This window comes from Pinus tabuliformis, chromosome 9 (assembly GCF_031772625.1).
Source record: "Pinus tabuliformis cultivar Carrire ecotype Pingquan chromosome 9, CPIR1, whole genome shotgun sequence".
Classification (NCBI taxonomy): domain Eukaryota; kingdom Viridiplantae; phylum Streptophyta; class Pinopsida; order Pinales; family Pinaceae; genus Pinus; species Pinus tabuliformis.
The window spans coordinates 102,560,287-102,572,911 of record NC_142307.1 but is presented as its reverse complement, the minus strand read 5'-3'; the positions used below and the strand labels follow the sequence as shown (position 1 = coordinate 102,572,911).

The 12,625-nt window shown below is 39.4% G+C and overlaps 1 pseudogene; it reads right to left on the bottom strand.

The window, feature by feature from the left end:
* The window catches only part of LOC149147285 (DNA replication licensing factor MCM4-like), a 32,123-nt pseudogene extending 20,544 nt beyond the window's left edge, over positions 1–11,579 (bottom strand).
* Between the last annotated feature and the right edge of the window lie 1,046 nt (positions 11,580–12,625).

Genomic DNA, 12,625 nt, shown 5'->3' with positions numbered 1-12,625 from the left:
AGAGTCTCCTAAAGATATTATATAGCTTAGAGAATGAAATTTTCCCTCCAAAAATTCCCCCCCAAAAAGTTTCACAAAAATATTTCCCTCCTAAAAGTTTGTGAGATTTATTTCTCTTCAGTATTTTATTTTACAATTTAATGAAAAATGTAAACTAAATTTTTTTATGAAATAAATCATTAAAGTTAAAATTGTAAACTACAACTTCTACCTAAATTATTTAATAGTCAAAGTATATAATATTTACTAAACAATTGAATGTTTTTTTTAATTTTTCTAATACATTATGAAACAAATTAATCCCACATTCACCCCACTGTAAAACAATTCCATAATATTCGCCTTACCATATTTTCCTTCATCGCCATAAAAAAATTAACATGTTAAAATTTTTTAAAGCTAATTAATCCCGCATTCACTGTGCAGTAAAACATCTCCGAATTTCACCTATATACTAAATTCCATTATCACTATTACTCACATTACATCAAGGTTTTCTGAGGTTCGTTGAAAGACTTGGAGCGAATTTGTGGAGCAGCTACATTACTATCAACAACATATTCAACGAAGAATTCTTGCAATTGAAAGGTCAGTTAAATTTTTTTCCTTGAAAATTTTCATATTAAATTAGTTTAATGAAGTAGATTTTTTTTTTAAGATTAATACTTTTTTTTAGCCAAATTAACCAATACTTCCATCGTGAGCATGGTGGGCCCAACAAAGCTAGGCACCCCCACCCCATGCCACCCCAGCGGCCTGACCGTCTGCCCACTCCACCCGGTACCCCACCCCACTGCCTCACTCCCTACCCCCTCAGCCCACATGGCCTCTCCCCCACACCACGTGGACCCTCCCCCACACCTTCCACCCCACAACCTCATTCCCTGCCCCCCCACGCCACACCACCCACCTCTCCCCCCACCCGTCACCTCCAGCCTCCCTACCCTCCCCCCTTCCCCACCCCCTCACACCCCTCCCGACCGCCCCTTCCCTCTGCCCCACACCCCTCACCCCACGCACCCCCTCCCCCCACCCCGCACCGTACCCCCCCCCCTTTCGCCCCCCCCCTGCCCCCCCTTTCCCCACCCACCCCACAATCGGCCGGCCACCGGCCGCCTCCCCACACCCTACCTGACCCCTCCCCACACTCCCCTACCCCCCTTCCCCCCCAACCACCCCTCACCCCACGCGCCCCCCCACCCACCCCCCCACCCCCTCACGCCCCTCCCACCCACCCCCTCCCCCCACACCCCACTTACTACCCCCATTCCCCCCCACCACCCCTCACCCCACGCGCCCCCTCCCCGCACCCGACCCCACCCCACGCGCCCCCCGCTCTCCCCACCCACCCAGCAATCGGCCGGCCAGCTAGCCCTTCCCCCCACCCCCTCCCTACCCGCCCCCTACCCCCACCCCCCTCCCTGACCGCCCCCTCCCCACACTCCCCTACCCTACCCACCCCCCCCCCCCCCCCCCCCCACCCTTCATCCCACCCCCTCATGCCCCTCCCAACCGCCCCCACCCCTCACGCCCCTCCCACTTGCCCCCACCCCTCATGCCCCTCCCATCCACCCCCTCCCCGCGCCACCTCGGCAGCCCGCCCGCCTGCCCAGGGTGGTTGGCCGATTCTCAAAATCGGCCAGCCACCCTGGGCAGGCAGGCGAGCCGCTGGGGTGGCGCGGGGTGGGGTGCCGTCGCCCACCCAACGCCACCCCGGCGGCCCACTGGTCCGCCTGGGGTGGCCGGCCGATTCGGAATCGGCCAGCCACCCTAGGCAGGCGGGTGGGCCGCTGGAGTGGCGCGAGGTGGGGTGCCTTCGCCCACCCAGCGCCACCCCGACGGCCCGCTGGTCCGCCTGGGGTGGCCAGCCGATTCCCCCACCCTACGCCACCTTGGCGGCTCGCTTGCCCGCCCGGGGTGGCGTGGAGTGGGTGGCAGCGCTCCACCCTGTGCCATCCTGGCGGCTCGCCGATTCTCGGAATCGGCCGGCCATCCCGGGCGGGCGGGCAAGCTGCCGGGGTGGCACGGGATGGGTGGTGGCGCCAGGAATCGGCCGGCCACCCCGGGTGGGAGGGCGGGCCGCAGGGTTGGCGCGGGGAGGGCGGGTGGTGGGGGGTGTGCGGAGGGGGCAGGTAGGGTGGGGAGTGGGGGGAGGGGGTGCGTGGCTGGCCGATTGCGGGGTGGGGGGAGGGGGAGGGGGCGGGTGGAAGGGGCATGAGGGGGTGCGGTGAGGGGTGCGGGGGGAGGGGCGAAGGGGCGGGTGGGAGGGGGGAGGGGGTGGGGATGGGGGAGCGGGCAGGTAGGGTAGGGGAGTGTGAAGAGGGGGGAGGGGGTGGGGGGTTGGGGATAGGGTAGGGGAGTGTGGGGAGGGGGTGAGTAGGGAGGAGGGTGGGGCGAGGGGCAGGTCGCCAGCTGATTGCGGGGTGGGCGGGAGAGGGGGACGGGGAGGGGTGCGTGAGGGGGCATGAGGGGGTGGAGGGGTGGGGGGAGGGGGCGTGTGGGGTGAGGGGTGGGGAGGCAGGAAGGGGGGTATGGGGTAGGGTAGGGGAGTGTGGGGAGGGGGTGGGTAGGTAGGGAGAGGGAGCGTGTGGCCGACCGATTGCAGGGCGGGTGGGCTGGAGGGGGGGGGCAGGTGGGAGGGCCGAGGTGGGGGGAGGGGATGGGTCGAGAGGGGTGGGGGTGAGGATGTGGGGGTGAGTAGGCCGGGAGGGGGTGTGGGGACGGAAGGGGCAGGCGGCCGCCTGGGTGGTGCGGTGAGGAGCTACCGCAACCCCATCCTGCGCCACCATGGTGGCTCCCCCGTCTGCCTACAGAGGTTGCTTGATTCTCAGAATCGCCCGCCACTCTGCGGATGGACAGGGTGGTGTCGGTGGGCTTCTACCATTTCTTAGTGTTGATATTTTTTTAATTTCAATTATCTGATTATACAAATTAAAAATTTATGATATATTTTCATTGTGGATTTAAGTTAATATGTTTTCATTATTTAGTGATTTATGTGTTTCTATTTTCAGGAAAATGGCATCAAAGAAGATTTTTGTGAATCTTTCTACACCAAAGACTCTTAAAGGTGCATCTTCAAAAAACATTGATGAATGAACTCCACCTGAGCTCATGGATACAAATCTTTCAAGTTCCTCAAATGATAAGAAGATGATTTCATACTGGAAGAATTCAAAAGAGGTGAAATTTCCATCAAGAATCTGGTATGTGAAAGAAAGAGAAAGCCAAAATGTGAATATATATCTATATATTGATATACTGAATGATAATGGAATTTATGAGGTGATGGGAAGAGTGATAGATATGTGTTCGGTACTGAACACCGAAGTTGTTTACATACTTACAAAAGCTCCCAAGTCACATGAAAGGATTAAATATCGACTATCATATTCATTGTATGACACGAGAGAGGTATCTACAAAGTTGTGTAAACAAGTCGTAAATGAGATGAAACAAAACATCGTAAGTATTGTCATTTATATTTATATTTGGCGTTCTTGAAAGTGTCTCGCTATATTTTTTTAACTTTGTTTTTATTGACATATGATATTTTGTATGGCAGAATTTTGTTGAAAGTTGTTGAATTAGGTTGGGAGGCATTCATTTCATAGAGCATGATATCATGAAAGTTGTCAGCAGTTTTTACTCAGTGTCAGAAGAAGATATGGAAAACAAGAAAAATGTAGTAATTTATGATGCTACAAAACTACATCCAAAGGATCAGAATAAAAGGCCTCTAGTGGATAAATCTAGCAAGGGTAGACAAGTTACTTTTGAGGACAATGAAGTTGAAACTGACAACGAAGCATATGTTGCCATTACTGAAGATGACATCGGAACTGAGAAGAGCCATAAAAGACCAAAAGTAACAATGCCCAAGAATAAATATGTTGAGAATGTTATGACGAAGAAAATTAAAGTTGAAGATTTTGAAGTAGTCATTACCAGCAGTCAAGAACCTAGTGAAACTTCAAAAGAAAGCAGAGAAATCGTTACACTGGGAGCTGATTTAGAGGATGGCATTATTAAAGAAAAATAAAATGCCATTCGACAGAATTTGACAAAGAGAAACTTAATTGATGGTGGTCGTACATTTCAACTAAATGTTAGACAAACCTATAAGGCAAGTGAAGGACAATGTCAATATCAAGTCAGAAAGCCACACCATCTGCATGTTCACAACTTGAAGACATTGATGAGGTACAATCCATATGCTCATGTGGTTAATTATGTGCTTCTTGTTGATCCAGTTCAAGTTCCCAACAAAGAAGCATTTGATAAGTCAAAATGTTTTGAATACAATTACTATGTGCTTGGGGGGAACCATTTTGTAGAAGTTCAAAGATAATTGATGGAGGAATATCCTAATAACCCATGTTTTGAAACAATGAAATGTATTATTTATGCTGGTTTATCAGATACAGAAGCAAAGTTAGTGGCATGGGATCATAATTCAGATAATGAATATAGGATGTCTATGACTTTCATCCAAAGGGTTAGATTTATTCATAGTGAATTTCAAGAAAAATGTGGTGGGGATAGGATAAATGTTACTGCAGATTTCCGAAGGGAATGTTGTATGGAAATAGGCTATCAAATTGAAGAGAAAAGCAATTCAAAAGGTGGAAAAAGCAAAACTATTAGTGATTTATTCAGAGGTGTTGATAACATTTTCCAATTGGCATTTAGAACTGGAGATGTTTGGAAGTTGATTGATGAGATTTTTAGCATATGGGAAAACATTGGCATTAAAAACCAGAAGGTCAAAAAGTCTAAGCCATTGATATGTAGCAGCAGTAAATCAGCTCCTGAAATGAAGCAGCTTCCAGAAGATATGACTATCACACCTTGGAGAGAAATGCAAGGAGTGAAAGATGAAAAAATTGTCAAAACAATATTATCTCGTGTGAGGTCAGGGGAATTATCATTAGAGGAAATGTCTGAGGAATTTCAAAAGTAAGTTTGTTGAATTATTTTTATTTATTTCTAGATTATAATTTTCTTTTAAATAAAACATGTTGTTCTTGGTAGTATTTGTTATACATATCATTATATTAACTTTTTGTTACTTTATCTATGCAGTCACAAAGTTTACATGAAAATTCAAGAACAAATGGTTAAATTGTTGAATGAAGATAGTTGGGATGATGTTGTACGCAACTATCTAGATTCAAGTTCTACATCAACATTAAAAGCTTTTTATCTTGCATTTAAAAAGGTATCTTGACTTACACATTCATTTTTATTCATCTGTGTACTATTTTTAATTTATAACTTACACATATATTTGTTCATTTCATTTGGAATGGGCTAGACACTATTCAATATCAAGTAATACAAGGCAACTGTGAAGACATTGCTAAACTCATACCTAAAAGGGATTATGCTCTAGTTATTTGCAGATATTTCCCATGGTTTCAATATTCCAAACATTGACTATGATAGTGACCCTTATACTTATCAAGCTCTTAGTAAAGTGGTTGCGGGATTTGTAGAAGTCACATTGTCACCATTATGGAGATTTGTGACATTTCATTTAGACACACAATTGGCAATGATATTGTCAAGCTTCAAGGGGAAAACAAATTCAAGGATGCAGCTTACATGGTAAGACATTTAAAATGTATATTTGATTAATGTTGAAAAATTCATTTATGTACAAGTTGATTGAACTTTTACTATTTCATGTTATAGGGAAAAGTCAAATCTTCTTAACCGTGAAGATCAACTATTTCTAAATGATTGTGAGTTCATTCATATTTATAGTTGGGCAAAAGATGATAGCTATATGTCTATGATTTTTAATCGGGTAGATGGAAAGAGTCATAGCCAAATACTGACTTATGATGCTGTTGTGAGAAAACTAACATATGAAGACAAAGAAGCAAAAGGAGAGATAGTTAACATTTATCAAAAACCACAATTATTGATTAACTATATTGTAGACATATGTTCAAATGAAGGAGATTGGTTTCTGGATTTATTTTCTAGCTCAGGTAAGTTTTATTATATGGAATTGAATTTCAATATGTTATTTTTTAATTAATATGTCATTGTACTAATTTACTTCATTATTTTTTTGTGCTTGATAATTAGGTACAACACTAGCATACTGCCTTCAAAAATGAAGAAATTGCATTGCAATTGAAAAAGATCCATTACAGTGAAATTTCATTCAGCAAAGAATTAATGCTCTTCAATTTCTTCTAGATGCAATGCAAGAAATTGGGTTGAAGAAAGGGGACTTTAGTGAATCATGTGTGGCAAAAAAGGCAAAGGAACCCCAACCACCATTACATGGGATGTTTGGAAAGACATACATTGGGGGATTTGCAGACATCAAAGATCCATTAGAAAACAAAATGAGCAAAAGGAAGCAGAAAATATTGTGGAAGAAGACAATAATGAAACTCTAGAGGACAAAGAGTTTGGATTACGTGACATTGTTGATTAAATTTAAGTTATGCTTGGAAATCAAGCTCATTTTTTGTAACTATTAAGTAGTTATACTTGTAATGTTTTGACTTTGACATTTTATGAGAAGAATATACACTCAATTAAGGTTGTTATGTGTTCAATATTTGTAATATGTGATTTTCGCATTAATTTTTAAGTTAATCATTATTTTTTGAAAAAAAATTGATTATTATTATTTTTTGACATGAAATTCATAAAAAAAGCTATTATTTAACCATTTTTAGTTAAAATTTTCGTATAAAAATTGTGATTTTCGCATGTCAATTGTAGCAAAAAATTATCAAAACGTGTAGTTTTTTAGTTATATTTATGTTAAAAATGGCTATTTTTATGTCCATTGTTAAAAAATATTGTTTTTTAGAAACAATTATTTCTTGTGGATTGAAAAATTAATTAACGATGTATAAATATGTAGAATATCGAAAATTCAAAATATCGACCTTCTTCTTTAAATATGCAAAACAATAAAAACCTCACCACAAAAAAATTAAAATTAAAATAAAAACAAGAAAATATGAAGAAAAAGACCACTTCAAAAATTATTAAATTTACAAAATAATTATTTACATTTCATACATTAGAAAATAAAAATAAAAATAAAAAATCCTTTTAAAAAAGGGCCTGGTGTAGAATTACCACGTTTTTAAATCAGCATAAAAAACACTACCATTCTAAAATGCAATGTACATAAAAAAATTTATAGTGCCAAAAACTATGCTCTAAAAAACACGTGTGTTCTGCATCACCCCTTTTCAAAATTGGGTCACTTTTTGCTATCTCTACAAAACGGGTAACAATATGAGTTTCCTCTGGATCCGTCCTACCCAGGACTCAGTAATCCTCCTCCATAGGTATACACAAGGATGTCATGAAAGGATGAAGGACATCTCAAGAAGGAAACAGAGGTTTCCTATGAATTCTAAGTGCAGAAGGCATAGGGATTTCTTCAGACTTGATTAGGGATCTAATCAACTATACATCAATATCTAATATTTTCTCATACTTTAGGCCTTCCCATGGAGGTTTATTTATACTTCTCCAAATTAGCTTTTTTAGTTGGGAAACAGTTGGGTCACGGGCTATAGTAGGTGAGTAACAGGTAAAACCCATAAAATCAACCTAAATTTAAGGAGATTATATATTTTTTAATGTTTTAACACATATACATTGGTTGAGTATAGACTGACCCACGTATACACACTTTTTATACAGAGAAAAATAGCGTATGGGATTTAAAACATTGTTTTTTAGAATTGGGCCAAGTGTGGAAGGGAAGGTTTTCCCTAGGCCATATCTTAGAGCATCTAATCTACCAAGGGTGGTAAATGGTGCTATAACGGAGGGCTCTCTCAAAATATTTATAAATGACTGTGATAAACTCAAAATTCAGATGACTAACTCTGATCTCTTTTTGTGATTTTGTAGGTGAAGAAAAGTGTGATGACTGCCAACATTGGGCATGGAGTCAAATTAAAACAAATTATGATCAACAACAATGTTTAATGGAAGTTGAGGCATCTATGGCTTTGAAAATGATACAAATGAATGCCCACATTCATACACAGTAAATGAAGGAAATTGGAGTAGTATGACAGATTTTCAAGTAATCAAGATACTATGTAAAACTTGAAACAATATGATAAAAACACATAAAAGCCATGACATGAATCTCAGGTACAAAAATAGAGTTTCTGTAGATTTTATATTAAAAGATCAAAATATTATAGAAGGCTAGCTCTTCACATTCTCCATCCATCCTTCTCAGAGTAAAACATCTACTTATTTATAGAGAAAATATCTCTTTACATATCTTGCCACCTGGGCCAAATTCGATTCATTGTTCTAGAGACCTGTTCCTACTTTTATTCTAACTAATAGATTTTTCATAGGGTTTTTCTATTTTAATAGAGTTTGAATACAAATAGGAGTCACATCTAAATACAATTTATCTAACTGTTACAATAATTTAGGAAAAAATTGCAACTATTTGTAATGTTGGCACTGTATTTGTGGAAATTCAGAACATCTGGCCTTTCAAATCCTGCGGTGCTGTTTCTGGGCCTTTAAATGAGAAATGTTGTTTGTCACGATGGTAGGCATGTTATTCATTGATTGAAACATGTGTGAAAGTTCCTTCATTGCCCTATGTGTCTCGCTATCCTTTTTTCTCTGCACTCTGTTTGATGGCCATGCTGCTAGATATATGGCAAAAAACACCCGCATTGTCCCATTGAGCAGAAGCGAAATGGATATTTTAATGTTCATTGATTTGGGTCATTGTTCCGGGCTGATTCAATTTGTTTCATTGATTTGGGCATGTTGTTATCACAATCATAGTACAGGAGGGGGCCTTTTTACCATGTTTCATAGTGCTTGCCAATTTTCCAGACGCGAAACTTCAATAAAGCATGACACACATAAAATATTGCATCTGGAACCAAGACTCGTATATCACCATCGGAAAGAGAAAAGGGGATTTAACACTGATTTTATGGTGATTTCCCAATATTCTAGACCTGAAATTTCTCAAAACCATAATACATAACCTTTCAGGTCCATCACAATCACAAGTCGGAAGGGAGTTCAGCGGAGAATAGAGTTATGTTTTGTGTGATCCCTGATTGCGATATCGCAATCGGCGGGTAGAGGATTTATCACGATTGGTGGGGAGGACCTTATCGTAATCGGTAGGAAGGTGGAAATAGCGTGATTGGCAGGGAGGACCTTATCGCAATCAATAGGTAGAGAAGGGACTTAGATATGACAATCGGTATGGAATTCGCGATATGCAATATCAGTGGAAAATTTACTATATTGCAATCGGCGAGGGAATAGCTTTATTTCGGTGGGTGGGAAACTTTGCGATATGCGATATCGCAATTGCAAAAGGAAAAGGGAGATGAGAGGATATGTATTGCAAAGGAAAATGGGCCGATAGCGATAAATTTTTGCAGGTCCCAGCCTTTTAAAAGGCCTTCGGTATGTTTTATGAATGTTTTTAAGATATTTCAAAGGGGAATGGGGAAACACAGCTAGAGTTGGAAATACAAAGGGATTTCGGCTAGAGTTAAAAATGGGTCACCATGGCTAGAGTTTAAAAAACAAAGGGTAAAATGGGGTTTGTGAAAGAAATGGGGTTTTTTAGAGAATATGGGAATTTCTCCAAAACAAATTAGACTAGACCTATCCTTCCTTCTTTAATCTCCAATTTGCAAAGCACAACAACCTCTTTCGGAAAAGCAACAGATAGATGCAAATGATTAATCAAACTAACAAATTATTTCTAGGGGTTATCATGGATAACAATGGCTCCAATGGGGATGTTGCGCCCCTATGGTGCAGTAAAGAACCAGAAGACCAGTTTCCTTATTGAAAACTGAAAATTGACGACATAATTTCCAAGTTTTTATGGCCTTCACTTCGGGCTCAAACTTGTCAAATATATCATCCACACCTGCAAATGAGAAAAACAGAAAAATGGAATATATACAATGGTATTTATTTCAACTAGATCAAGAGATATAATGTTTGAGAAACCTGTCATTAATAGGTCCTCCCGCATATAGTTGACCATCCATCTCTTGCAATATAAATGTATTATTCCCATGATAGGTTGAAATCTTATACGGCCCCTTCTAGAGATTCTCAAACTTGTCGTGTTTTCCTTTATCTTCAATCTTAGCTTCTTGCTTCAAAAGTACATCTTGAGGACTAAAATTTTCTTCTTTGATATTTTTGTCAAAAGTATTTTTGATTATGTTCTGAGATTGTTGATGATTGTTGTAAACTTCTTCCCTTTTTTCCTGCAGAGCAAATAGTTGGTTGATCCTCCTTTAGATATCATTTGGTTCGTCTTCTAGTCCCTGCAACAGTTTCATGACTAGAACTACAAGAGAACTAGGAAAAAAAACTTTAGTTCCATAAACTAACTCTTAAGGAGAAACCCCTATATACCATTTAGTACAAATTATGTAAGCCCATAGAACAAATTTAAGCTTTAAATGCCATGATCTTTTATTTTCCTGCAATATGTTTTTGATGATTCTAACTAGGATTTTGTTTGAAGATTTAGCTAAGCCATTACATTGGGGGTAATAAGTTGTAGAATGACCAAGAGTGATATTATACTAGTCACAAAAACTTACCATCCTTTTTTATTTGAAATCCTGAGCATTGTTAGTGATGATCTTCATGGGGCAGCCAAATCCTGACATGATGTTATTTTCCAGAAATTGAATAATGATTGCATTTGTAGCTTTTCGTGTGGGAATTTCTTCAATCCATTTTGTGAAGTAATTAGTGGCTGTTAAGATCCACCAATATTGGCCTGAAGATGTAGTATGTATTTCTCCACTAAAATGTAACCCCCACTACTCGAAAGGGGCTTCCACAAAAACAGGTTTCAAAGGAAATGAGAGTAATTTCCTTATTCCTTCAAATATTTCACATTCATGACAAGAAAAAACCTTTTTGTATACATCTTTGAACATTGAAGGCCAATAAAATCCCACTCTGAGTATTTTATTCATTGTTTCTCTCCAGTAATGATGTCCTCCAAAATCACCTTTATGAAACTCTTCAATCACTTTTTCAGCTTCATCTTCCAATAGACAGTTAAGAAGTATTCCACTTGAATCTTTCCAATACAAACATTTATTCAAAATGCAATATCTCACTGATTTCAACTTAACAAATATGGATTTTGACTTTTTTAGTTCAGGAGGAGCTCTATGATTTTGCAGTACAAAGATAACATCTTTATACCAATCTGACATTGTAAACTTTTCTTCAACAGGGATCAACTCTTCATCTTCAATTGTATTTGAATTTTCTGCTACAAAATTAATATCTAGGTAGTCAAAATTTGATTGAGTCATCAACTTTGCCAATCCTTTTCCTTTTACCAATTTTGTAGGCCTGATTTCCAAATCATACTCTAGTAGGGTAGCAATCCATTTACTCCTTTTACCATCTGGATCAACTTGAGTTAATATGTCCTTTACTACAACATTAGGTTTGAAGGCAATGATGTGTGAATGAATGACATACAACCTGAAATATTTAAGATTTTTCACCAAAGAATAAGCTTGCTTCTCCATGATGCTATATTTCAATTCAGAATTTCTGAGTGTTCTACTAAAAAATGAAATAGGTTGTTCATAACCTTGATGTATTTTCTGCAACAATAATACAGCAATTGTGTGTTCTGAAGCAAACGTAAAAACCATAAAATGCTTTGAAAAATTAGGATTTATGAGGACTAGAGCCTAAGTAAGAGCCTCTTTTATTTATTCAAATGAATGTTTAGCATCTGCTCTCCATTTAATATCACAATATTTCCTAATCATATTTGTGATGTGTTTCAGAATTTTTGCAAAGTTAGGAACAAATCTTCTCACAAAATTCACTTTGCCTAAAAAATATTGGATTTCTTTTCTATTTCTAGGCAGACCAATTTTATGGATAGCAGAATCCCCTTGGATCAATCTTAATTCCTTCCTTTGATATAATATGACCTAACAACTTTCCCTTTGTCAAAGCAAAAATACTCTTAGTTGGGTTTAAATACCGAATTTTCAGCATTTTTGAAAGACTATCTCCAAGTTCTTGAGATGTTCTTCTTCTTTTTTACAAAACACAGTGATATAATCCAAATATACCACTACAAACCTATTTATCTCATCTTCAAATGCAATGTCCATAGCTCTCTGAAAATTTTCCCCTGTATTCATAAATCCAAAAGGCATCTTTGCATACATAAAGGTTTCCCAGGGTGTGGTAAAAGTTGTCTTCTCTTGATCATCATGATGTACCAATATCTTATTATAGCCTAAGAGAGAAACTAGCATTGACATCCTTTGTGATCCTACAATGTTTTGCAAAGTATGATCCATTCTGGGAAGTGAATAATTATATTTTAATGAATCTTTATTCAAGTTCCTGAAATCAATGCATATCCTAATTTCCCCATTCTTCTTTCTCATAGGCACCAGGTTATACAACTAATTGGAAAACCTCAAATCTACTATGATCTTTTCTTTAAAAAATTTTTTTATCTCCTTTTCAATCAGTGGCAAAAGAAATGGATTTATCCTTCTCAATTTTTGCTTGAAAGGTTTTTCATTTTCTTTTATTAGTATTGTAT